At 39.4% G+C, this 26,158-nt stretch overlaps 1 protein-coding gene across 9 annotated transcripts in view; it reads right to left on the reverse strand.

The window, feature by feature from the left end:
• The window catches only part of rims3 (regulating synaptic membrane exocytosis 3), a 107,798-nt gene extending 87,796 nt beyond the window's left edge, over window positions 1-20,002 (reverse strand). For all 9 annotated transcript variants that reach the window (XR_007438501.1, XR_007438500.1, XR_007438495.1 and 6 more), the window contains exon 1: window positions 19,813-20,002. The gene's annotated coding sequence lies outside the window, so the exon portion shown is untranslated. The remainder of the gene's footprint in view (window positions 1-19,812) is intronic.
• Between the last annotated feature and the right edge of the window lie 6,156 nt (window positions 20,003-26,158).

Consider the following 26,158-nt stretch of genomic DNA (forward strand, 5'->3'; position numbering starts at 1 on the left):
ACTATATTACGATAGTTTAAAGTGTAGTTTCAATGTTTTATCGACCTTTTGTTCATAACAAGCACAGAAAAATCGCTAGTAGTTCGTCTCAGTAGCTAGTAGGGGTGTGACGAGATCTCGTGGCACGAGATCTCGCAAGATTAAAACGGACGATATTTCTCATTAGGCTTAAACCTGTCTCGCGGGGCAAAAAACAGTTAAGTTAAGTGTTATGTCTGGCTGCATTTTGGCTCCAGTGAAAACAATAAAGGGTAACAGAGTGACCAACAAGACACAAACCATATATAAATACTGTAAGTAAATTGTACACGTGACTCTTTCATAGGCAGTTGTACTAATCCCTTAGCTCTGTACTGTATTAAAAAAAAAAAATCTGTCTCTGTTTGCACTTCAAGCTAAGTCTTAATATGACTGGTTATGGTTATGCATAGTTAAATTACAAGAGATTTAAGAGAAAAAAACACAAACCATAGTCTTAATATGACTGGTTGTGGTTTGCACTTATTGTTTGCACTATATAAGACCTAGAAAAGTTTTATTTTTATTTTTTATTCTTATTTCTATTTCTTATAGAATCAATGTGTGAGAGAAACCAGTCTGTTAAGTTTGCGTTATATGATTTTGTCAAATAAAACTCTAGTTTTCAAGCCATTTTTCATTTTTGACGTTTTCTTTAAAATTTTATTTTTAAATCTCGTCTCGTTTCGTTCTCGTGAACACAGTATAGTGTCTCGTCTCGTCTCGTCTCATGATATTAGTGTCTCGTCACACCCCTAGTAGCTAGCCAGCTAACTTTCCTGTTACACCTTCAATGATGCAACAGATGGCAGACGCTGCAGCATTTAAGGTGGAATGGAAAAAGAAAAGAAAAGTTAATAAAAACAGCAACTAATCACAGAATAATTAAGGAATGGATAGTAATAATTAATTCCTGCATCACCTGCCCCCTTGCTGAAGACATACAAAGCCCTAAAGTTAACTAGCTAACCAGCAGCTAGGTTGCTGAACTTTAGCGCTTCACTGCTATAAACTATATCTGTATCGGGTGCTTGAAGGGTTGTTCCATTTCTTAGGGGCAGGATTTCACCCCTTTTAATAGTAACTCTGTTCCAAGAGGAAGGCTTACACTCGAAAACAAGAAAACAAGGGGTAGGGATACAATAAAGTGAAAAAAAGAAGAAGTGTACATGCATTTTAAGCATGTCCACAATTACCAAACAGTGATAGCTTTGGGAACATCTCTCCACCATTTATTTGGTCTGTGTGGTAGAACTTGGCATCTCTCTTCTCTACAATGGAAGAGCATCAGCAGAAAACAAAAGAAAGTCAATTGCAAAAGCAAAGCCCCACAGAGTGATTAAAGAACCAATTAAGTATAAAGCATTACTATATGCTGGAATCTGCACAATACAATCCAACTTGCAGTTTTCCAGAAATAATGACCAGTTGTCTCACAACAGGTTCCTAGAAACTTCCTGCGCTTCCTGTTTTCCTAAGAAAAGAGCCTCATCAAAAGCTAAAGTACGAGCTCTTTTAAATTATGCACATTTCACAGGGGTCATTAATAATGATGAGCATACGGCTTAAAAGAGTCGAGCGCACGCTGAGTAACCAAAACACCCTCCATTGGAAGAGACAGAATGAGCGAGCGAGAGTGAGAGAAAGAGTGAAGGGGGAAAAAGAAGAGAAGAGAAGAAAAGCAAGAGAAAGGTAGCAAGGGACTCTTATTGGTGTCAGCTGTAAAATGGATTTGTGTTTTTTTCTTCTACCGGAGCTGAAGAGCTTTCGCTATCCCGGGAGAGCTCCCTCCATCTCTCAGCCGCAAACGAGCGAAAGGAGGAGAAAACGAGAACAACAGAGAAAGAACTGGAAGGAAAAGAAGAGACGAGTTGGGGAATAATTCTATTACTGACGCGGAAGATGAGGAAAAATAGACTGAGTTAGAGCCGGGGAGAATAAAGAGGGAGGGAAAGAGACAGAGACGAGGACGTCACATGCAGGAGAAGGAAGGAGAAAGAAGAGAAGAGTGGGTTCTTACTGTCTAATGAGCCACCTTACATACCCTAATCCAGTCGTCAGTAAGATGCTCTGTATTATGGCCATTATAACGGAGCATATCTGCACTACACAATCTCCAGATCACAACCAAATTTACATGTTTATTATTTATTTGCAGCTTAATGCTGTGGCTCTTTAACAGTAGGATCGCCAAACTTGTCTGCCAAGGGTCGATGTGGCTGAAGAATTTCATTCCAACCAAACATCAAGACCCCTCTATAACTGACCAATCATTTGAAGAAGTGCTGGGCGATTATGACTTAAAACTAAATTTAGATTATTTTTACTTAGATTTTTTCCCTCTACTATATACTATACTATATATATATATATATATATATATATATGCATTCATATCACGTGCTGACCTCGTGTCTACAAAGCTGTGGAGAAACTCACACAATGACGGATGTTGGATTATACTTCAGAATGTGGGTTTGTGACTAAAAGTAGAGAAATAATGCACTTAACGGGTTCAAAAAAGAAACTTTGAATGAGCGATTATTATTGTTTTCAATAATTAATCACGGATTCTCACAGGATAGCGATGATGCAGCACCTTTTAAAAACAGTAGATTTTATTTCCAGCTAAATATATGCTTTATCAAACTTGGTGTTTGTGTTGCGAATGCTGAAGTCTTTTCTATATGAGCTCAGTCCTCGAAGAATGTTTAGAAATTGTGCGCGCGTTGGTTTGTGGGAGGCGCCAGTAACCAAGGGAAGATGGATAATCACTTCAGAAATGAGGAGTGTTTTCAGAAATTTTAGATTAAAAAGATAAAATGTCTGTATGTAAAATCGTGATTACTCCATTTGAAAATTCAATTAACCGAATTAGTCGCATAAATCGTCCAGCACTAATTTGAAGACTGGCACTAGCTGATTAAACAACTGGAATCAGGTGTGGAACGAAAACCTGCCACCACATGAGGTTAAGAATGAGAGCAGGGGTTCTTAACCCTGTGGTCACCACCCCAAGGGGTCCTAACATAGCCCCAAGGGAGTTGTAACAGTAATAGTAATTAAGGGTGTTTTCTCAGCATAATTTGTGCAGAGAGTAAAGCCTGGTTTATATTTGAAGCATCACAAAAGCAGGACGTCAACCAATCTCCATGTTGTCAAGGAGGACATTCAGCCTTTAGTTCTTAACCATCTCCAGAGTTTTCCTTTCACTGAATTAAACTGACTAATTTGCTGTTCTGCTTGACTCCTTGGCTGCTTTCACAAATCTGGGAAAGGTTTACTAATGAATTGGGAAAACTGTGGCTACAGATTGCGGCTACAAATTGTGATGCAGCTTCAAAGGAAGATAAAAAATGAATTAATTAATTAAATTATCGACTTATCGTATAAGAAATTGACATGATTTTAATAATATATGATAATCGCAATATCCTCTATAGTGTTTATTTGTATATGTGTTCACATATAGATGTTACGGATGAGAGGGTTGGACGTAAGTGCAGAAATATATATTTAATAAAATAAACAAACTAATAAACTAACAAACAAACATGATAAACAAAAGTATACTGAAAACAAACTGAAAGCAAACACGTGTAGGGAAACGTAAAACAAAAATAAACAATGAACAAGGATAACTAAACTATGAAAACTAGACAAGGAATACAAAACTCAAAAAGACTTAACTAGAAAACAGGACCCTAACAACAAGCAGCATGAGACACAAAACAAACCTGACAAGCTTACTGACAGCAAACAAAGCAACTAAAGACTAGACAAGAAAGACTTGAAACAAAGGGGCTTATATACACGAGGAGGGAACAGGAAACTGGAAACACCTGAGGATCAATCAAGAGGGGGCGGGGTTACAAATAACTGATTACAGGGTGGGGCTAGGGTGGAGACAGGACCAAAACACAACAGTAGCACATGGCTGGAAAACACATGACAGGTAAACAGAGGGCAGGAGCACATGGGACCAAATTAGGGAGAAACACAAGACAGACATGGGCTAAGCTGTGACAATAGAACAGTGAACAGTATTTTAGCCAGTCCTGCAATAGCTTGAATAACTATGACTCCATACAAACAGTGCGGTCTGCTATAGGTGAAGGAAAAATATATATTTCCCAAACTATGATTAATAAAAATGTTTTTTGTTATAAATCATTTGTTATGCTATTATATTATCATTATATCAGTGGCATTTAATAGTCTTAATTTATCAATAGTATAGTTTATTGCACGAATTTCTGGGGTAGTGTATTGTCCACAAAAAAAACTCTATTTGAAAAGGTCCATACAGAGAAAATGTTAGAAGAATAAGAATAATACCACAACATTTTGTCTCAAGAGGCTATTATCAGTGTTGGAGGTTGACTGGGGACTTGAGCTTGTTATGTATGCTGGTTGTTTTTTTATTTTTAAAGGGAGAGGTTGGGATAAACCCCTGGTGAACCGATTCTAATATTCTCATGGGCCACACTTTAGGCACCTATGCTCACCTATGCGTTCCCTAACCTAAACATCTCAAGAGAGAGTCTCATCTTGTTATAGATATATTGTTTTAGTGTTAACTGCATACCTATATCAACACACACTTACCTCAAAGCATTTACCATGTATTTATGTCATAAGAACGGCTGTCACAACTGACATAACATTTTTCTTACATTTTGAAGTGAAAGATCATGTTAGAAGGAAACAGAAATAGTAAACAGATCGATGCATTCACTAATATTCCATAACACAGTGGCAGCATTTTGTAATGCAGTAATGAAGTAAAACTGATGGGGTAAAAAAAACTGCTGAAAAATCCAGCACAGACATCAGATGTTCTAAGCTGGTCTTTGATGATCAATGTGGTTAAGAAATTGGCCACTCACTTGTAAATATTCTCTTTAATGGTACGCTAAATAATTAACCAAATCTTGGCCACCATACCGTATTTTACATTTAATATTAGTCATGCTTAGTTGTGGTTGGCCAGCTTTGTGTTGCTGCTAGCTTTGCTTTGGAGCAAATCAATCTATGACCATTACTGAATCAAAAATAATGTTCATCAATCAATCTTAATCTAACTTTTGGCCTTTAATCAGTGAACTAGGGAGTGAACGGGTTGTTTAGGTTGTTCATCATGCCACAGCACAGAAAGGTCCATAAATATCTCAGAAAAAGTAAAAAAAAAAAGAAAAAGAAAAAAGAAAAAGAAAAACATCTATCAGCCTAAAAAGGCCATAAAGCCATTTCTAAGGCTCCACTGGACTACAATCAGAGCTGCATTGTCTGAATGAAAAGAAGCTATCACAAAAACATTTCAGGAGTGCACCTTACTCTGGAATTACAATCTTATAATTGACCAAAAAAACAAGCCTCTCTTGCCTGAATCATGACTGTTCATGACTGAATCATCAACAACAACAAAAAAAACACTGACTATTCAAACAATTAATCAATCAATCAATCAGCCTTTATTTTCACTCGGGAAAAAGATTGAGGGTGACCCTCATTTACAATGTTGCCAAGCATGTACAACATCAAAGGGATAATCCTTAAATCAATGGCAGAATATCACAGCAGGAACACTGTTTAAAGGTGACACATTCAACCCCAACAAAACTGTTCCAACTGTTAATCATGGTGGTGGTAGCATTATGCTTTGGAACTGTGATCAAATTGCCATCCAGAATTTGGTCAGAAGCTTATTGAGGGCTACCAAAGGGTCTGCTCAAGATGCAACTTGCTTAGTGACTTATCAAAAATTACTTGTACTGCATGTATACTTATATTGATCCTGTTTTTGATTGAAAACATAAAACATCAAAATTCTTGTTTTTTTTTTATATTCATGTCCATGGAAGGAGTATGTAAACTTCTGACCACACACAAACACACACACACACACACACACACACACACATATATATATATATACTTGAGTCTATATATACAGCAACAATCAATCATGTGGAAAGGCTATGACTATGCTGAGCTACCACTGGTCTGTGTGTGCGTATGTGTGTAAGATTGCTGCACTGCTCTTGCCATGACACAGCTAAGAGAAAGGCCAGACACACCTGGTGTGTTTTCCATCACTCTGCTCTCACTGTTTGTGTGTGTGTGTGTGTGTGCGCGTGTGTGTGTGATCACAGGCAGAAAAGCTGTCCAGGAAATAAAGTGCATGATTCTGTGACAAGTTTCTGGGAGTACAGTTTGATTGGCTGTGTTCTGATGGAGTACTGGTGAGCGTGAGCACTGGAAGTGGAAGTGAGTGTGTGTGTGTGTGTGTGTGTGTGTGTCCTTCACGGAAAAAGCTCAAGCTCAAGACACAGAAGTGCCATTTCAAGGAGCCATCTGCCTATTCAGACAGTCAGATGGCCTCTCTAATAAAGTCATTCAGACATCAGATGATCTTCACTGATTACAGCTATAGTTTCCTCTCCTTACCTCAAAAATGTGACAAGAAACGTTCAGTGTCTGTGTCATCTTTCAAAGGCCTGTCAAAAACACCCTTCTATTGATCCATATCAATCCTGAGCATTTGGTATACTATTTATATCACTTATGATAACACTTTCTTATGTACCACATAAAAACTACTAAAACTACTTGACTTGACATATAGGTTGACACATACACTCAGGCAAGTACACTGGCCAGTACTGATATTAGTTAATGGAGATCAAATTCCTTAAAAACGATAGCACAGCCAAAATTAAGTTATAAAATTAAGATAATTAAGTAAGTAATATAAAACTCATTTTAAAATCCAATATTATCTCTAAAACTATCAAAACAGGTAAAACACCTAAAATCAAATAATGCTGAGGACGTATAAAGAACACTATACTCTGCTGAAAAAAGCCTGGCAAACTGAATCTGGTCTAACTGGTCTAACAACTTAGGAGTTATTTAACCAGCTAGTTCACCAGTACAGGGTGCGTTTTCACCTGGGTAAGCAGCTATTCAATCTATCAGACTAAAAAACAGATACCAGTAAAATGAGACAAGCTTGAGCTTAATTCCTTCAGCTGAATGTAACAGTCATTATGGGTATCATGGTATTACATTTACATTTACATTTAAGGTATTTAGCAGACACCCTTATACAGAGCGACTTACAACAGTGCTTCGATGTTACTTCAAATATCCAAAGCTAGTTTGTAGACTAGGATCAAGAGATACACAGAGCTTGATCATGTTTAGAACCCTAGGAACCTTTTTTTTGGATTAGTTTTAAAAAACTTTTAAAAAAGATGAGACTTCAGTCGACGTTTGAAGACTGCGAGGGACTCTGCTCTTCTGACATCCAGTGGAAGTTCATTCCACCACCTTGGTGCCAGCACAGAGAAGAGTCTGGATGTTTGTTTCCTGTGGGTTTTGAGGGATGGTGGATCGAGTCGAGTCGTACTGGAAGCTCTAAGAGCTCTTGGTACAGATCTGGCTTTGACCATTTCCATCAAGTATGAAGGAGCTGGTCCGTTTTTTGCCTTGTAGGCCAGAGTTAGGGTTTAGAATAGGACAATAACCAGTTTGCATATTTTAGATAACCAGCTTAAAACAGTATTAAAATCTCTCTACAGTACCAAAAAAAAACAATACTTTGGTGCTTTAATGCTTTTTTTATGCTAAAATGGTATGCAAAGACTGCTTAAGAACAGTTCTGACTAAGGCCTTTTGTATTTCACACGGTGAAGTGGGGTAATGTAAGGATTGCCACAAGGTAATGTATCTCATTGATTCCACCAATAATGTGAACGGCCTGCATGCTTCTGCATCAATGAAGATTTTGGCACCACATTCTATGAAACAAACCACAAAACACCCCCAGATTACATTAATCCTGAGCAAACTGCCATTTATGGAAATATTCCATCATACATGTTTCTTCTTACATGATATCTTAAATAAAAGACCACCACAGAGCAGGAATTATTATTTGGGTGGTGGGTCATTCTAAACGCTGCAGTGACACTGAAATAGTGGTGGTGTGTGCTAGTTAGTGTTTGTGTGTGTGCTGGTATGGGTGGATGAGACACAGCAGTGCTGCTGGAGTTTTTAAACACAGTGTCCCCCCACTTTCCACTCTATTAAACACTACTATCAACCTAGCTGCTCCACCTTGTAGATATAAAGTCAGGGACACAAGGTCTGAATCTGTTGCTGCACAATTTGTTTGGTCATCCTCTAGTCCTTCAGCAGTGGTTACAGGACACTGCCCACAGGACACTGCCCACAGGACGGTGCCCACAGGACACTGTTGGCTGGATATATCTGGTTGGTGGACAATTCTCAGTCCAGCAGTGACAGTGAGGTGTTTAAAAACTCCAGGAGCACTGCTGTGTCTCAACCACTTGTCCCAGCCATACACACACTAACACACCAGCACCATGTCAGTGTCACTGCAGTGCTGAGAATAATTCACCACACAAATAATACTTGATCTGTGGTGGTCCTGACTTGACTGTGTATATACTGCATAGCATTCCTCCATGTTTACAGATAACTGTAAACATAGACTGTACAGAGACTATTCAACAAGTGTGTGATGAGCTAGGCATGCAGTTAGCACACTGCTATTTTGAGGGGTATTAGCATTCATGTCCTACTAGCTACATAAGCCTAAGAATTCTAAATTCAGAATATAAAGTTATTAATCTAAAGTGTTAGAAAAGTCTTTCCTGGACAAAAAAGGGGTAAAAATCATTCTACATTAAACCTATAAGAGTATCTTAAAAGTAGGACAGAAATTGCAATTCTATGAATCATATGGTGCTTTTACGTGGCACAACCCCACTACATTTCTCTCCTTTCACTGAAACTGTTAAAACGACTACACACTGACAACAGTGATCAAGACTGTTAAACAGAGCAGGGCTTTATCACATCAGCCAAGGACACATTTCTGTCAAAGTCAGTCTAAAAAGGTCATTTCATTCATCTTATCTTCGTCACTGTCAATCGAGGGATAAGGAGATGGTGTGGTCAGCACAGGCCACATTAAGACGTCTGTGTGAGGGGAAGTGGGTTAACGGGGCAGTGACAAATGGCCTGGCCCATTTTCTCCAGTGACTAATGGAGACCCTTTCACCTCCCCCGGATTTAGGTCTGTCCGCTGGGGAGCCGGAGGCTGACGGAGCAACTTCATTCACTGCTGAACTACTTCCGAGAGAGGATGCCTTTTACATTACAGTACTGATGAGTCCTTCTTTTTAAAATCATCTGGGTTAACTGTGAACTGATTCTTCTGTAATGTAATAAAATAATAAAATAGGGTACGGAACTGTAAAAATATGACTGGTGATGATAATTAAATGCTATTAAATATCTTTATTACTCTTCAGTCTCCTAAATGTTATTTTTGTCCTGGCTAAACTAGACTAGGGCTGCATAATATATCATTTGAGCATCGTCATCACAATGTGTCCTTGGGCAATATAGTCAAATAAATAGTCAAATAGCAAGATATGCAATGCCATGCGTGGCATATATGTGCAAACTGTAATTGATTTTACTCTAGGATTCATCATGGCATGTTGGATCACTGACTTTTGGACAAATCTTGTTGAAAATTCTGGCACTTTTTAATAACGTAATATATATGTGTGAATTGCTGTGGGCCAATGCTGATATCTGATATTGCACATGTATATATCTGTCAATGATATGCACACATATAACTCCCCAGTATAACATTAGAAACAAATGTAACATTTATTTGCCTTTCCATTTAGCTTTCAACCACCTGTATGCTAACAATAAAATGCAAAGAGTCTCCTGTGAAAAATGTTATATTGTTGATCCGCCTTGGTTCATTGTAGTAGAATGGCCAGCATAGCCTGGACCTTTTTGCAGCATACAATAAATACATTTGCTTTTCCAGCATAAAATAAGTACATCAGCAAGTATCGGTTTGAAGTATCGACTAAATCCAGGCATCAAATCAATGTTAATGTTTCTAAAAATCGGCTAAAACTGATATCATTCCGATATCATTGTGCATCCCTAATACTGATACAATATTTTCTTTTACAAGTAAGTCTTAGGAAAGAAAATTATGGACACCCCCCCCCCCACACACACACAGTAACAGTAACCTTGGGCATCCATTCTTAAAACTCTTTGCCAGGCCATTTTAATTTGCTGTTTGTTTGTGAGCCTTTCTGCCTTTTGTCAGTTTTGTCTTCAGTAAATGAAAAGCATGTTAAATTAAGTTGATGTCAGGTGCTTGACTATGCCATTGGAAGCAGCATCATGCACCTCATACAGTCAAGATGTGGAATTCATGCTTTGAGCCACCACTCAAAACGGACACACTAGCACATTTTTTGATGAGCTGAGTCATGAATAACTAACTGTTACTGTACGTGAAAAAAAGCTTTAACTCTCGCAGTAGAGTAATATAATCAGATTTTACATAAATATGAATCAGATTATGCAAGATTACACAGTTCTGACAAGCGATTCCTGACAACTTCACCAAAGATACATAGTGCAGTTAGCAGCACGTTGAGCCCAAGAGTAGCAATGGGAGAGACACTATTGATCTTATCAGTGGTGCACCACAACAATTTTAAAGGTGTTGTTTAAGGTTTAAGAACATTCCAATTGTATGTTTTGGCTCATTATCCATCTGTACTGTGAACTGCTGTAATATAGATTTTGAAGCATTTGCTCAATATGAGTAGAAATGTATGCATTTACTGCCATGCATACAAGCCTATGCCAGAACAGTGTTCCCGCCATGTTTGACAGAAGATGTGACATGCTTTAGAACATGAGACTTTCTTCTTCTTCCCTGTACTTTTTCTTATTCTTAGACAGATACAAGAACCTTGGTCAGAACTGAACTGGGCATGTTTTTAAAGATGCTGCTTTCTAGCACAGGCTAATCTGGCCATTCTGTTTTATTTGCTATCAATGGTTTGCATCTTAAAGTAAACTCTCTCTATTTACAGAAAGGCCTCTCCTGATTGTAGACTTTGACACTGATAGCTTCCAGAGGGTGTTCTTGATTTAAGCAGATGCTGTAATTGAGCTTTTTTTTTTTCAACAAGAAAAAAAGAATGCCAGTGACTAAAAAAATTCACGACACTCGTCACTGAAAGGGACTGTTCTCAAATGTTGATTCTGAATCCAACCCGTAAAGGATTTTGAATAATGAATGAAAAAGAATGTTATGTTCTCTTCTATTAGACAGAAGCTTTATATCAGTGGTGTCAGTACAGGTCTGTAAGGTACGGCACGGCCAGTCTCCTCTACCCCGACACTGTAGTTTGTGAGAAAACAGCCCTTGCTTTACCAGGGACTGCTTGACCCAGTTTTCCAAGTAGCCGCATGTGCCTAGTGGACATGGATCACTGCATAGGACCTTGTTCTGGCGAATTTTGTGTTCCGAGAGGACATACGGTCTTTATGAAGGTTCACAAAGAGGCAATGTGCTGGAGCACCATTTGAATGGCCTCCCGGGCCAATTATTCTCCTCTCACCTCCACTTACAGCCACTTGGGCCGCACACACACACACACACCCACACAGGCCCAAAGCAAACTCATCAATATGATAAAACCTTGCAGCATTTTATTTTCGTTTGATTTTCATTTAAAAGGAGCATGAGTGGGGGTCTTATGATTATTATCACTCAGAGAGGCAGAGCAATTCACTCGCAACAGAGAGGTCCACTACTCCAAACCAAAGCACTTCAGCTCAATCTAAACTGCGATATGAGAAAACCAGATCAAAGGATAATACACACACACACATTCACACACACACATAGAGAAAGAAGAGACAGAGAGAAAGAGACAAGCCCCCCCCCCTTTTTTTCTATCCCATGTTTTGTCAAGTTAAAAATGATAAATAATGTTTTTTTTTTAATATTCATTATTATTATAATGTATTACCATGTCTCCCAGTATCTATTCTTATGTTACCCCTCATATCTTTTGGGATTTAAACTGAATTTCCTATTACTATTTATATAAACTACATATCAAACACACGGCGACACTTCTTATCCATGTGTTTAAATTCTTGTGTTTAAACACCAAGCTAAAAGTTAATAAAAAATAAATAAATGCAGTGAACAATGCACCCCTACAGTCTCCCCAGACATAAAATAGACTGGCAGCAGAATTGGCTGTACTCTACAGTTCAGTAGGCAAACTTTCTTTCCCTGCTAGAGCTGCCCCAGTCAGCTGTAAGTGCTTTTTAGTGTCACGTGAAAGCATCTAGCTCAGCCATGAAGTGGTAAAACCCACAAGCCTGTTTCTGTAAAACAGTAGATTTTACAACAAACCACCTTGAATTACTTTATAGATTTCATTTGCAGTGAACAATTGTGAAAATTTGTGAAATTCCACTTAAATGTCAATGCTTTTAGCTATGTAGTGTAACACAGTCATTCCAGTAATAAACTATATGTATCTTAAAGTATCTTAGGTGGGAGAGACAGAGGACTGGAGGCCTCACAAATCAGGCTTTGAGACAAAAGTGGCTAATTTAAACCCAAAATCAGAACTGTCCAATAGGGGCATCTCTTATACCTTTATTTTACATTTGACCAGTCATCAGGTTAAACCACTGGGGTCCACAAAGTTGCCAGCCATTTTATTGTATTTGTAGAAATCTGTATTGTAATTGTATTTGTAGAAATTTCTGTCCTTTTGAATAAATTATATGCACCTCATGTTCAGAGTTGAGATTTTTTTAGAAGGCTTGATTTCACAATCCTTTTACATATATACAATTCTATTACTATTACTATTCAGTTCTAATGCTATAAGTAAATTTTCTGCATGTATCTTTAATTAATTTAATGTAAAACACAGACAGACACAGAAATCCACCAATTACATTCTAAACTGCACTGTACTATCATGCAGATATGATTAATATAAATTAAATTCAATTACATTCAATTCAGTTTGATTTGTATAGCACTTTTTACAACAAAAGTTGTCACAAAGCAGCTTTACAGAAAAAAAACAAGCATCTAGCTTAACCAACCTAAGTGTTAAAACCCACAAGCCTGTTTCTGTAAAATAACAAACCACCCTGAATAACTTTGTAGTTATTTAATTTATTTAATTTGCCGTGGACAATTGTAAAAATTTGTGAAATTTCATTTAAATGTCAATGCTTTTAGCTATTTAGTGTAACACAGTCATTCCAGCAATAAATTTGAATATAAAAAACAACAAACATTGGATTTGATGTGCCAGTGATTGTGTGGACCCCAGACGGTTTAAATGAGGAATCCAACTTTTTAATACACCCCCAGAAGATCAACATAACACAAAAAATACCCTAATAAAAAGACAAACACAGAAAGTATCTTGTAGTCAAGGAATCTGATTTAATCTGTAAAGAGGTAACAGGTAAAGGTCAGAATTTCTGAACACAATCTCGTCTCAGATTAAATCACAGCAGCAGTGATAGAAGCCAATTTGGAAACCCATGTTCAGAGAAGAACAATGATGTTGAAGGCTAACTGAGTTTTCTAACCTTGATCAGTTTAAGTCTCAGGCAGGCCCACCACTGCACTGGCAGCTGGATACGGAAGAAACATCGAGGACAGACGCTGGCCTTTCCCCGGGGGTCAGGGCAATTGCATTTGTCAGCTTACTCTCACTTGTAGGAGCCTCTTCAGTTCTATTAAATATTTCAGAGAAACAGCATCACCCTGATTCTCAGAGTGTGTGTGGGCCGTGTGTTACAAGGCCAACACAGGCCACCTGAGGAAATATGTGTGACTGACAAAACAAACTCTTAACGTTCAGCCTTTTTCTGCTTATTCTGTGCTTCGGTGCGTGGGGTGTTTGTCTGTTTAGATGTGTTTCTCTCAGGCCCTGAACGAGGTTTTGATATTTACTTGCGCAGGACTTTTGACCTTTGCTTGAGGTAAGTAAACACTTCAGCACAACAGCTTATAACATTTAAATCAGCATGTAATGACCTACAGCAAGTGTGAATAATAACAAAACAAGCAATTATTACTATTATTCCTCTAATTACTCTGCCCTAGAGGTACCAGGCTAATTTAGCAAACAACCTTGCTGCTAAAATAGAGCATGGTCAGATCTTGCTGGTTATGCTTGTTTTCCCTTGTGAAAAAAGTATACTTAAATTATGCTGACATTGGTCGGTACTTAAGTTATGTTATTTTGGAACCACTAGTTTGTACTTGTTTGTGTACTACTTGTTTGTAATTAAAATTATATAAATTTGTATTATATTTATACTGAGGAGTCATATGTTATTTTTGGCACTATTTAATACAATTTGAGTATATTTGTGCAAACTGTCCAACTGACCAATAAAAATCTTAAATTAAAAATTAAAAGTGTGATTAAAATATAGATTTAACATCACATTCATTTTAAGGAGTGTACATAAACTGGTAAAAATCTCATTGCTGCAACCATCAGCTGTTAGAGTTATTTTACCCACTACACTAAACTAACTAAAGTAAACTTCTTACGTATAATTTTAACACATAAAAGTTCATTATCACGACAGTTTTAATTTGTCAACACAAAATGAATGTTTTGGTAGCAAATTTCACTGGCGTACAGTTTCATACAAGAAACATAGGCTCCTAGGAAACACCTGGTAAAAGTATAGTTTTATCATAAAAAGCACAGTATATTAAAATAATACTAAGCACATATATTTTTTATTATGTACATCACCAGTAAAAACTTAATATTGCCAAAAAAAGGCTACTTTTTTCAAAGTATAATAAAATACAGGTTAAGCAAGTAAAAATGTAAGTATAAGTACAAAAAGTAAACTTTAATTATTCCACCTAGAGTCGAGTACATTATTATTTTTTATTTTTTTTTTTTTTAATACAAAATTCTAAATGTATCCTTGAGATGGAATTTTAAGCAGAGAAGAAATATAAGCTCATTTATTAATTAACAATATATTACTAAATTCTTCCACACAGTTTGAGGAGAGTGTGAAATTATAAGCATGAAGTCAACACATGCTCTTTGAGAATGTATATTATAAACCTCTATTAGCTTATTGTTAGCTTTATTAGCCTTAGCTTCACAAAATAAATAACTATACATTTTATGTCTGGCAGTGTAACTGCAAGGCTAGCCAGTTAAAGTGCTACTTTGCTTTACTGGAGCTATGAGGCTAATGTAGCTAACAAGTAATAGAAGTTTACACAAGTGTTCTTTAGCTTTGCCCGGGAGCTACGAAGCTTGCAAGTATTCAAAGCTTAGCCATAAGAGTGTAACAACACAGCAATCCATACAAGCCTCTCAATGAAGTACTTAGGGACATTAAACAAAATTCAATCATCTAGAGCAAATAAAACACTTGATTTTAAAGGAATAGCTGAGCAAAAAATATGTTTAACTTATTTTATCACTGACTCAGGATGCAGTCAGTCAGCCAAGACACGTTTTATATGTGAATGGTGCTTCTTTTGTTTACAACAGGATGCTAGGCTAACAGTGCTAACAGCGCTGTCATCTCAGGTACCATATTTGCCAAAATCTTCTTATATCTGTAGTTTGAAAAATAAATTATACAAGTTAAAATATAAATATTAATATACAAAATAGCACAGATAGATTTTATTTAAACATTTTATCTAAAACTGAAACTACATACTATACTTCATAAAATATACAAGTTAAAATATTAATATTCATATATAAAATAGCACAGATAGATGTTATTTAAACATTTAATCTAAAACTGAAACTACATTGACAGATAATTCAAAACTGTTCAATTGTTTTATCTATATAAGGTTACATTGGTTGCAAGTCCTGAAGTTCTGCTTTGATACATTTTTGACTAATCGCCTCCAGCCTGTTTGTATTTAACAAAGTTTATTTACATGTGGTTTTGACGCTCTGTGACGCAGTTACACTGTATGGAAAAAAGTATTGGGACACTTTTTAATTTAATGATTATATTGCTTTTAAAACCAAGGATATATCATGAGAATTTATCCTGCTTTTGTTGGTTCAGAAAAAGCTAGTAGATAAACTGTGGAGCTTTACTCTTAGGATTTAATTGCATTCAGTGCAAAAAGCATTAATGGGGGTCAAGTTGACAACTCTCCAGCTCATTCCTAAAGTTTTGGATGGCACACCATCATTCCAGTGAACGCTCTAGCCTATACCTGGCATTAGGCTTGGAATGGTGCCAGCAGGTTCATTGCTCATTGTTTATTGTTCATTTATTAGAAGCGTGGATTAAAGTGCACTATGTTTACATGTATATATGTAAGACATACAGTGTTCAAAACCACATAAGAAAGACTATTAAAGATTAATGAACAGCTCCACGATACCATGCAAGTGTGTGACGACTGATAGCTTCACTCCAAGACTACAAAAATCTCGAAACTTCAGAGGGCAAATATGTTTTGGCTGCTTGACTACATTTAGGTGAAAGGGAGAAAACTATGTAAATCTCATTTTTGGCAGAGCCCCTCTTTTAAGGCTATTCAGTGCCAAGCCCCTGCACCCACTGTAATGGCCCTGAACGACACAGAGCTGCGCAGCCTTTAGGCAGCAGATTCATAAAGACGCTACCTGACCCGAAGGCTCTCTCGGCCCATTAAACCTCCAGTTGCCTTTGACCCACCATCAGTACTTCAGCGGCTAACAGTCTGGCGGCGGCGATCCGCTCCATAAATCCCACTCTTTCATTTCCTTCCCCAGAATTCAGAAAATGGATGGCGTAGTTAGAGCAGTGAAGGGTGTAAAAGAGATGTGAGGAGGTAAAGTAGTGTTTAACACTCCATCGTCCTGACAAGCATCATGCTGTGTTAAAGCTTCAACAGAATCACAATAAAACCACCCAACTAACTATCCACCGCTTACTGGAATAGGCAAACCGAATCGGGAACAAATGTGAAAAACAGGCTTCTTCCCTAGCTGTAGTTAAAAAGCAATAGTTTCATTCATTACATTGCATTTGATTTTGTATGGAAAAGTGTGGCTTAAATACCTTGGAAGCAATGGAAGCTCATTCCCTGTTTTTATCTGAAATTAAGGGTATTAAAAGATAGTTTCTCAAGTAAAAGAAGGATAGACTATCTCTACTGTCCAGACAAGTTTTTTTTTTACTAGATTCTGGAGTACTGCTGTGATGAGCTGAGTGCATTCAGCAACAAGAGCCTTAGTTTGGTTATCTCAAAAGTACTGGATGCAGCACTGTCCTTCCAGAGAACACAGTTCTACTGTGCCACAGCTTACTGCTAGGGGCTTTGCACCCCTTTAGCCCACACCTGCTATTAGACATGGTTAATCTGCTCAATAGAGTCCTATTCTATTGACCTTACTTCTCTAGGTTGCACATATGCACATCTCTGTCACAATCTGTGCAACTGAAAGTAGCTGAATGCTACTTTACCATTAGAGGGGGTGTCAAATAGTGTGAATCCATCTATTTAGCCTAAATTCTGCAATATACTAGCTTTTCAGTACATGCATGTGTGGTCATCACGGCTGTACATTGTGCACATTAACATAACACGTTCATGAGATGCAGAACCAACACAGCAGTGCTGCTGGAGTTTTTAAACACCTCAGTTTGAGTGCTGACTGAGAACAGTGTACCAACCAGAAACATACAGGCATACATAACAGCACCCAGTGGGTAATGTCATGTGACAACTGATGAAGGACTAGAGTAAAACCAACACATACTGAAGCTAATTTCCACTAACATGGAACAGGCTCCATTCTGGTTTGCACACATAATTTTAAAAAATAGTTTCTGGAAACTGAAAAGTTAATTCCCAGCTGGATCCAAAGAATTGTAGGTTCTTTAACATGAACAGAGAGCCATGTGCAACTCCCTCTATTCTGTAACATTTCTTTTGTTCCTCTAAAACTGGTGCAAACAAAGACTGGTTCACTAAAAAGCACCAAGGTCCTTACAAGCCTCAATGGAATCACAGAGTTCTTTTGGTAGACTAGGACTAACAAACTGCGCAGCAACAGAAGAGCTTCTGTCTCTGATCTTACATCTACAAGGTGAAGTAGCAAGCCAGGCTGTTTAAAAGAGTTGACAGTCAGTGAGCACAGTGTTTAAAAACTCCAGCAGCACTGCTGTGTCTGATCCACACAAATTACAAAGCACAGCACACAGTAACACATCACCACCATGTCACCGTGTTACTGAAGTGCTAAGAATGACCCCCCCACCCCCGCCACATAAATAATACCTTCTCTGTGAAGTCCACTGAATATGAATATCAGAATAAAAGAAGGATAATAAAGTATGCAGAGAAACAGAAGGATTACATTCTGAAATTACAGAACTACAAAGTGTTGCTTCATGATCAGTAAAGCTGATACAATGAAGCAATATCAGTGGATTACGAGAGTATAAACAAGAAGGGGTTCATAATATTCTGATATGACTGTGGATATCCACAGAGGTAAACATCAAGTATATAACTGCCCTAAATACCTGCATTAAATAGGACACAATACAGGACAGATAATTAAAACATGTTGTTTAGATATGTCACAATCACAAACAAAATTCTAATGCACATAAGAAAGGTTTGGAAATTGTAATGCAAAATTAAAGTTTTTTTCAATAGAATATATGTCCATTTCTGGTTTTTGATGTCATTTAAATCTGAAATCTTGGTTCTTTTTATGAAACAAATTTTATGATGAATAGATTAATAGAAATGCTTTACTGTTTTACTTTGATCTCCCCTGAACAATATTACTGTAATTCTGTAAAGTTGCCATTTTTGTCATACGTAGGATATAGTCTACACATTAAATCTGTGTATCAGTGTTAAATCAACAGTAGTAGTGTTAAACTCAATTCAGTTCAATTACAATGTTAATTTAACACTAGCTGTGCCAATTTAACACTGGAAAATTTGCTCTGTAACTTGCTTATGTAGATAACACACTGTTATTAATAAACATGGTCTGATATAAACCACATTCGCTATTTAAACTGATCTTTAAGTGATGCCCTAGGAGTGTGTCAGGTAATGTGATGAATTTTCTTATTGTCTTATTCATATTTATTATAGATATGCAGGATGCATATCTGTTAGGTGACAGTCTTTCTTAATGTTAAATATGTAAAAAAAAAAACGCTTATATTAAAGCACAGTAGCTTTCAAAGGAAAATATTAGAAATAAGGAATAACGGTAATTGTGCCATCTTTAGTTCCCAGGAACCCTCCTTTCCTAAGTAAGCTACTGCACCAGTGTGCCTATAATTAACATGGACAAGCTTAGAGCTGAAGATCTTTGCATGACTAATGGGCTGCTGGACTGGCCAGCTGAGTTCATTATGTTCAACAGGATTCAACAACACATGATGATTCTGTAGAACATGATGACAAATATATAATCTCACGTGCATTAATGCTCTTCAGAAGTAAGTGACAGTGAAGTCTGAAGATCACAGAAGATCAAAAAAGACACAGAGCCAGAGGACAGGGAGAGGAACCAGATCAGCTGTGTGGAAAAACACCAAGCCTGCACCACAGTGAAGAAGTGCCAGAATGCTGTGCAATGCTAGCAGCATCACTGAACCACCCTTAGTGCTACAAAATGCATGGCATATTTATTTAGGCAGTTCACTGCAGCCAAGCCCTGGTTCATTTCCAGTAGCAGCAGCAGCAGTAATGATAAAACCAACGACAATGAAGGAAAAATGCAGATGTTCAGTGCATTAATGAGAATCCTACACTGGCTTGATACACTAATACTGCAATACTGGAATTGATGCAAAAATCTGAATCACACACACAAACACACGCGCACTCACCGGTGAACAGGAGGCTGTGGCTGAGACTCGGTGTGGTCGGGGGTTGTCAGATGAGGCTGTGCGTGTCTCGTATCGTTGGGTTGGACATTATTTTTGTGTTGTTATTATAATGGTGGTTCCGCTGCTCTGAAGCTCGTGCGTGGTGAACGCTCCGCTCAGCTGCATCCACACACACAGAGAGCCGCGGACAGCAGTGAAGGTGCTGAGAGGAGGGCGGGACTGTTTTCCCCACCCGTATTCCGACAAGCCCCGCCCACTTCCGCTTCAATTGGCTGTTAGAGTTGATATTGCTGATATTTACAAATACAAGCCGTCTGCCGCTCTAGAACATAACCCTCGCTGAGCCAATAGTAGTGCAGGGGGCGGGGCCTATTGGTGGAAAACGTGAACTCAAGTCAAAGTCAAAGTGGTTTTTATTGTCATTTCAGCTATATACAGAGTACACAGTGAAACGAAACAACGTTCCTCCAAGGACCATGGTGCACATAAACACAGTGTAGACAGAACAATAGTGCAACAGTACAAAAGTGCAGACAGACAATACAACACCATACAGACAAAGAATAATACATAACAAGACAGTGTGCAAATTTTGCAGTGTGCAAAAAAGACCAGTGAGGTAGTAATTACTCTATTACACAGTGTGCAATAGAGTCCAGTGAGGTAGTAGGGTTTTTAGTGCTTTCCATTTTCTGGGGTAAGTGGGGTAAGAGTGTGTGTGCATGTACAGAAAAAACATCAGTTCAGTCTCTGCAGTTAAGGAGTCTGATGGCTTGGGGGTAGAAGCTGTTGCAGAATCTTGTCGTGCTGGACCGGATGCTGCGGTACCTTCTTCCCGAAGGCAGGAGGGAGAACAGTTCGTGTGAGGGATGAGTGGGGTCATTCACAATGCTGGTTGCTTTGCGGATGCTGCGGGTGGTGTAAATGTCCGTGATGGAGGGGAGAGAGACGCTGATGATCCTCTCAGCTGTCCTCACAATACGCTGGAGGGTCTTGCGGTCAGAGACGGTGCAGGTCCCAAACCAGGCAGTGATGCAGCTGCTCAGGATGCTCTCAATGGTCCCTCTATAGAAGAGTGTGAGGATGGGTGGAGGGAGACGGGCCTTTCTCAGCTTCCGGAGGAAGTAGAGACGCTGCTGGGCTTTCTTGGCTGTAGAGCTGGTGTTCAGGGTCCAGGTGAGGTTATCTGCTAAGTGGACACCAAGGAACTTGGTGCTCTTAACAATCTCCACAGAGGACCCGTCGATGTTGAGTGGAGAGTGGGTGTGTTGTGCTCTCCTGAAGTCAACAACCATTTCCTTTGTCTTGTCCACATTCAGGTGAAGGTTGTTGACTGTACACCAGTCTGTCAGCCGCTGCACCTCCTCTCTGTATGCTGACTCGTCGCCTTTGGTGATGAGACCCAGCACGGTTGTATCATCGGCGAACTTGATAAAGCTGTTAGAACTGTGTTTTGCAGCACAGTCATGAGTCAGCAGGGTGAACAGCAGAGGACTCAGGACACTGCCCTGGGGGGCCCCCGTGTTCAGTGTGATGGTGCTGGAGGTGCTGCCCCCGAACTGGACTGACTGGGGTCTCCCCGTCAGAAAGTCCAGGATCCAGTTGCAGAGGGGGGTGTTGAGGCCGAGCGAGCTTAGCTTCCTGGTGAGGTTCTGTGGGATGATGGTGTTGAATGCTGAACTGAAGTCTATAAACAGCATTCTGACGTAAGTGTCCATCTTCTCCAGGTGGGTGAGGGAGAGATGAAGGGTGGTGGTGATGGCATCGTCCGTGGAGCGATTGGGACGATACGCAAACTGCAGGGGGTCCAGTGAAGAGGGCAGTTGTGTCTTGATGTTCCTCATGACTAGCCTCTCGAAGCACTTCATGATGATGGGTGTAAGTGACGGTAGTCATTGAGGCAGGACACTGTGGACTTCTTCGGCACGGGGACGATGGTGGTGGACTTGAGGCACGTTGGGACAGTGGCGCTGCACAGGGAGATGTTGAAGATGTCCGTGAGAACATCTGTCAGCTGGTCTGGGGATGTTGTCTGGTCCTGCAGCTTTTCGTGGGATGACTCTGCGCAGAGTGTTCCTCACATCCACTGCAGTCAGGCACAACACCTGCTCGTCCGGCTTGGGCATGGTCTTTCTCGCCATCGTGTTGTTTTGTGCCTCAAACCGTGCATAAAAGTTGTTTAGGGCATCAGGGAGGGAGGCATCACGTTCACAGGACGGTGGCATTGTCCTGTAGTTGGCGATTGCCTGGATGCCCTGCCACTCCAGCGCGCTCGCTCCTCTCGTTGCAAAGTTCACATGTTGGTGGAATTTAGGGAGCACTGACTTGAGATTTGCGTGGTTGAAATCTCCGGCGATAATAAACAGTCCGTCTGGGTGTTTGTTTTGCAGATCTCTGATAGTCCGATAGAGTTCACACAGAGCCTCTTTAGCATTAGCACCAATGCTAGCGCTGGGTGGAATGTAGACAGCAGCTATTAGCACGGCGGAGAACTCCCGTACTAAATAAAAAGGTCTGCACTTGACTATCAGGAACTCCACCAGCGGAGAGCAGTGTTTGGCGACAGTCACAGCGTTGTTACACCATTCCGTGTTGATGTAAACACACACGCCTCCACCGCGGGTCTTCCCGGATAGAGCCGCGCTTCTATCGGCTCTGAACGCGGTTAGCCCGGCTAGCTGAATGGCGCTGTCCGGAATGTTGTCGTTAAGCCACGATTCCACAAAAACCAAAACACAGCAGTCTCTGAACTCACGCTGGGTAGTTCGCTGGAGTCGGATGTAGTCCAGTTTATTGTCAAGGGAACAGACATTTGCAAGAAAGAGCGATGGTATAGCCGGCCGGCTAGGACTAGCCTTTAGCCTCGCGCGGATCCTGGCTCTCTTTCCGCGCTTCCGCTTACGCTCGCACCACTTGCGATGGCACTTCCGCTGGGCTCCGGCGTCAGGAAACACCGCGGGCTGGCGGCCTGGGTCTCTTAGCAGGCTAAGCTCAAGTAGCGTCTGCAGAACCTCGTCCGGTAGCGTGTTTTCTGGCTGGTTTCTCCACTGTAGCAGGGTCTGGCGGTGGTAGAACATGTGCACGGGTGTTCCGATGCATATATTTGCAGGAAATAAACAGAAAAAACGACAATTAGTAACACAAAAGCACCATTTAATGGACCCGGAGCGGCCGCTGCGTGTTAACGCGCCGCCATCTTGGGTGGGTCTTTCTGTGAACTACCAGCCAATCGGTCGTTGACAGTCACGTGAGTTTACTACGTACAATATCACCAAAGCGCCATGTTTAAGGTATAGGTGCTGTGAGCTGTGCAGTGAAAGTAGTAGAAATATATTTACTTTTAGTCTTTAAAGCAATAAAACTGGAGAAACAGGAGTAAAATGAAAATATAGTGCCTCCAGGATGCAAAAACGTCAAAACAATTTTATCATTTACCAGCGGTTAAGAACACTGGTAAATACAACACTGATTGACTACAAGAAGTCCTCCAGCCTCACAATGTTATCTTAATATTACAGGTATTATTTTGTTTACAGCTCAATTTCTACACACTACTGTAAACACTACTGAAACTAGGCTTTAAAACCCACAGTACCCCATTTTGTGATGAGATATATATATATATATATATATATATATATATATATATATATATATATATATATATATATATATATATATATATATATATATATATATGTGTGTGTATGTCACCACACACCACAGCTTGATTTATTTAGGGCATGTCATTGCTGTCATAACGACGGGAAATCTATGCCTTGTGCAGCTCGAAACATCCAAAAGGCATGTACTAATTGTCTCAGTTAATTCTGGGTGTGTTTTGGGCGTAACACGCAATAATCCAATCTGTGTGGTCCAGCAGGCTAAAACACTGCAACTCTCAACTGTAGATCGCTGGTTTGAATCCCTGACATGCAGCTTGCCATCGGCTGCCTGAGCCCTGAAAGACCACAATTGGCTTTGCTCTCTCTGGGTGGGTAGATGGTGCTCTCTCCCCACATCACTCCAAAGGGTGATGTCAATCTGCACAAGGCGTCTGTGAGCTGATGTATCAGAACCGAGTCGCTGCGATTTTCTCAGAGCGCGCTGTGATGCTACTCGGCAATGCTGCATCAGCAGCAGTTTGAAAAGAGGCGGTGCTTGGCTTTACATGTGTCGGAGGAGGCAGCACCAGTGATGGGGGCTAAGTAGCAGCTGAATGGTGGGACAATTAGCAACATAAATTGGGGAGAAAATGGGAGAAAATAAAAAATAAAAAAATAAATAAACCGATCAGTATTTCAGATGCCAATATTGGTGGAGAAAAAAAACTGTGAACAAAGGAAGCTCAGGCCAATCCTTGCACAATCATTTTAAGAGGGGTGTGGCTGGTCAGAACATAGGAAGGATCCTGCTTTTAGTGACTGGTAATCATCAATAGACAACACCTGACCTATTTATTCCCAGTGGTGAAGCTGCTACCTGATTAAATTAAAGCCACTGATCTGCAATGCTGAGATCATGTAGAGTCCAGCTCTGGTCCCAGAGGGGCTTAAGTCCAGCACAGATCCTTGGGGATTAGGTCCATGGAGCACTAATTAACTCATTACTGTAGTCAATTACCTGGTGTCAAAGGTTCATTAAATACAAAGCATGTTTGTTATATTCCTTAGTAACTTAAAAATATTATATTTGCTGCCTTCCACAACATAGTATAAGTAATTTGAATGCAAGCTCCTTCATCTAGAAGGAATGTTGTTCAGCAAATTGTTCTAGGCATCCTCCGCATCCTTCCTTTCCTCAGTGATCAGTTTTTGTCCTCAGAGTTGCTTTTGTCTGGATATTTTTTCTGGCGGTGGATCCACCCATGTGAGAGTGGACCACCATCCCAATAATGTCTGGACAGCACACACACACCTAATTACCAAGCCTGGTAATTAATTGTTGAGTTAAATGAGTTGTTGTAGAGCGCAATAACCATAACCATAAACCCACTGAACTAATAAATGAGTAGTGTGATTTTCAGTCTGGTGGACTGTGATGAATGTGATAGCTGCTCTTTAGTAGTCCAGTGGCAGTGATGTATGACCTAGACAAACTGTTTATTTTCTCATTATAGCAATGACTTTATTACTGCACTTTACCTGTCAGACTTATAACTCTTCTTTTCACTGCTGAAACTCAGACTGAGTCCAATGTTGGACTGAGCTAAATGTATTTCCATGTGGGTCAGCCACACCTGACTCTTCCTGTACCAGTTTTCTCCAGTTTCCAAGAGTCTTTTGAAGGTGTAGAAATGGAAACAGAAGGTGTCTGTTTTCCAGATTTTCCAGAAGCACTTACATGGCAAAAATTGGGATGTTTTGAAATGGTAGTGTATTTATAAAGTAACAAATCTGGCAACATGTCCCTGAAAGGTTTTACCAGTGTACTGCTCACCTCTCATATTTAATGATCAAATACATTTACTAATATATTCTTAGAGCAAGGTTGTCTGAGGTCAAAATGTCAAAGGTCCTGTAAATCTGTTTTAAGCTGACAAGTTCACTAAACATGTACACTAAATTCCCTTTCCAAATGTTTAGAGTATATCTTGATGAAAAATCCAGCATGGCCATCTCAAAATGATCAAACTGATTAAGTTGGTTGACCAGCTTATATCTTAACCAGAGTTTGATGATCTAGCTGGTTTACAAATGTTATTAACTGGACCAAGCAAAATAAACATAATAATCAAGCTTGATCATGTTGGTGTCACACCTTAGCCTGTGTCTGTCTTGTGTTTTTTTTTTCCTTTTTTTGGTCCTTTCTGCTCCTGTCCTCTGTTCTTTTGTTTTGTTTTTCTCCCCATGTGCTTCTTGAGCACATGGCTCTGTTTTGTTTTTGGTCTTGTCTCCACCTAAGCTCTGCCCTGACATCTGTAATCCCTCCTGTCTTGTTTGTTACCCCACCTTCTTAATTCCTTCCCCAGGTATTCTTTACCCTCTTTGTGCATATAAGTCCCTTTGTTTGAGTGTTGACTTGACTTGAGTGTTGTCTTATGTCACTGACTGAGGCAGATAGACGTAAAAGCAGATATAACGTTAATAAACAAACAAAATAAACATAAGCAAAACAGAAAGAAAACACATGTAGGAATAGCGCAAAACAAGAATACAGAAGACTAGGGATAAGTAAATTACCAAGAACAAAACACAGATTAAACAAAAATAAGAAAATAAGGAACAGAAAAATTGGATAAACACTAAGATCTAAAACCAAACAAATCTGACATGGAACACACAGCAAACATAGCACACAAAAGACTTGACCAGGAACACTCAACCAAAGGGGCTTATATACACGA

This window comes from Astyanax mexicanus, chromosome 3 (assembly GCF_023375975.1).
Source record: "Astyanax mexicanus isolate ESR-SI-001 chromosome 3, AstMex3_surface, whole genome shotgun sequence".
Lineage (NCBI taxonomy): Eukaryota > Metazoa > Chordata > Actinopteri > Characiformes > Acestrorhamphidae > Astyanax > Astyanax mexicanus.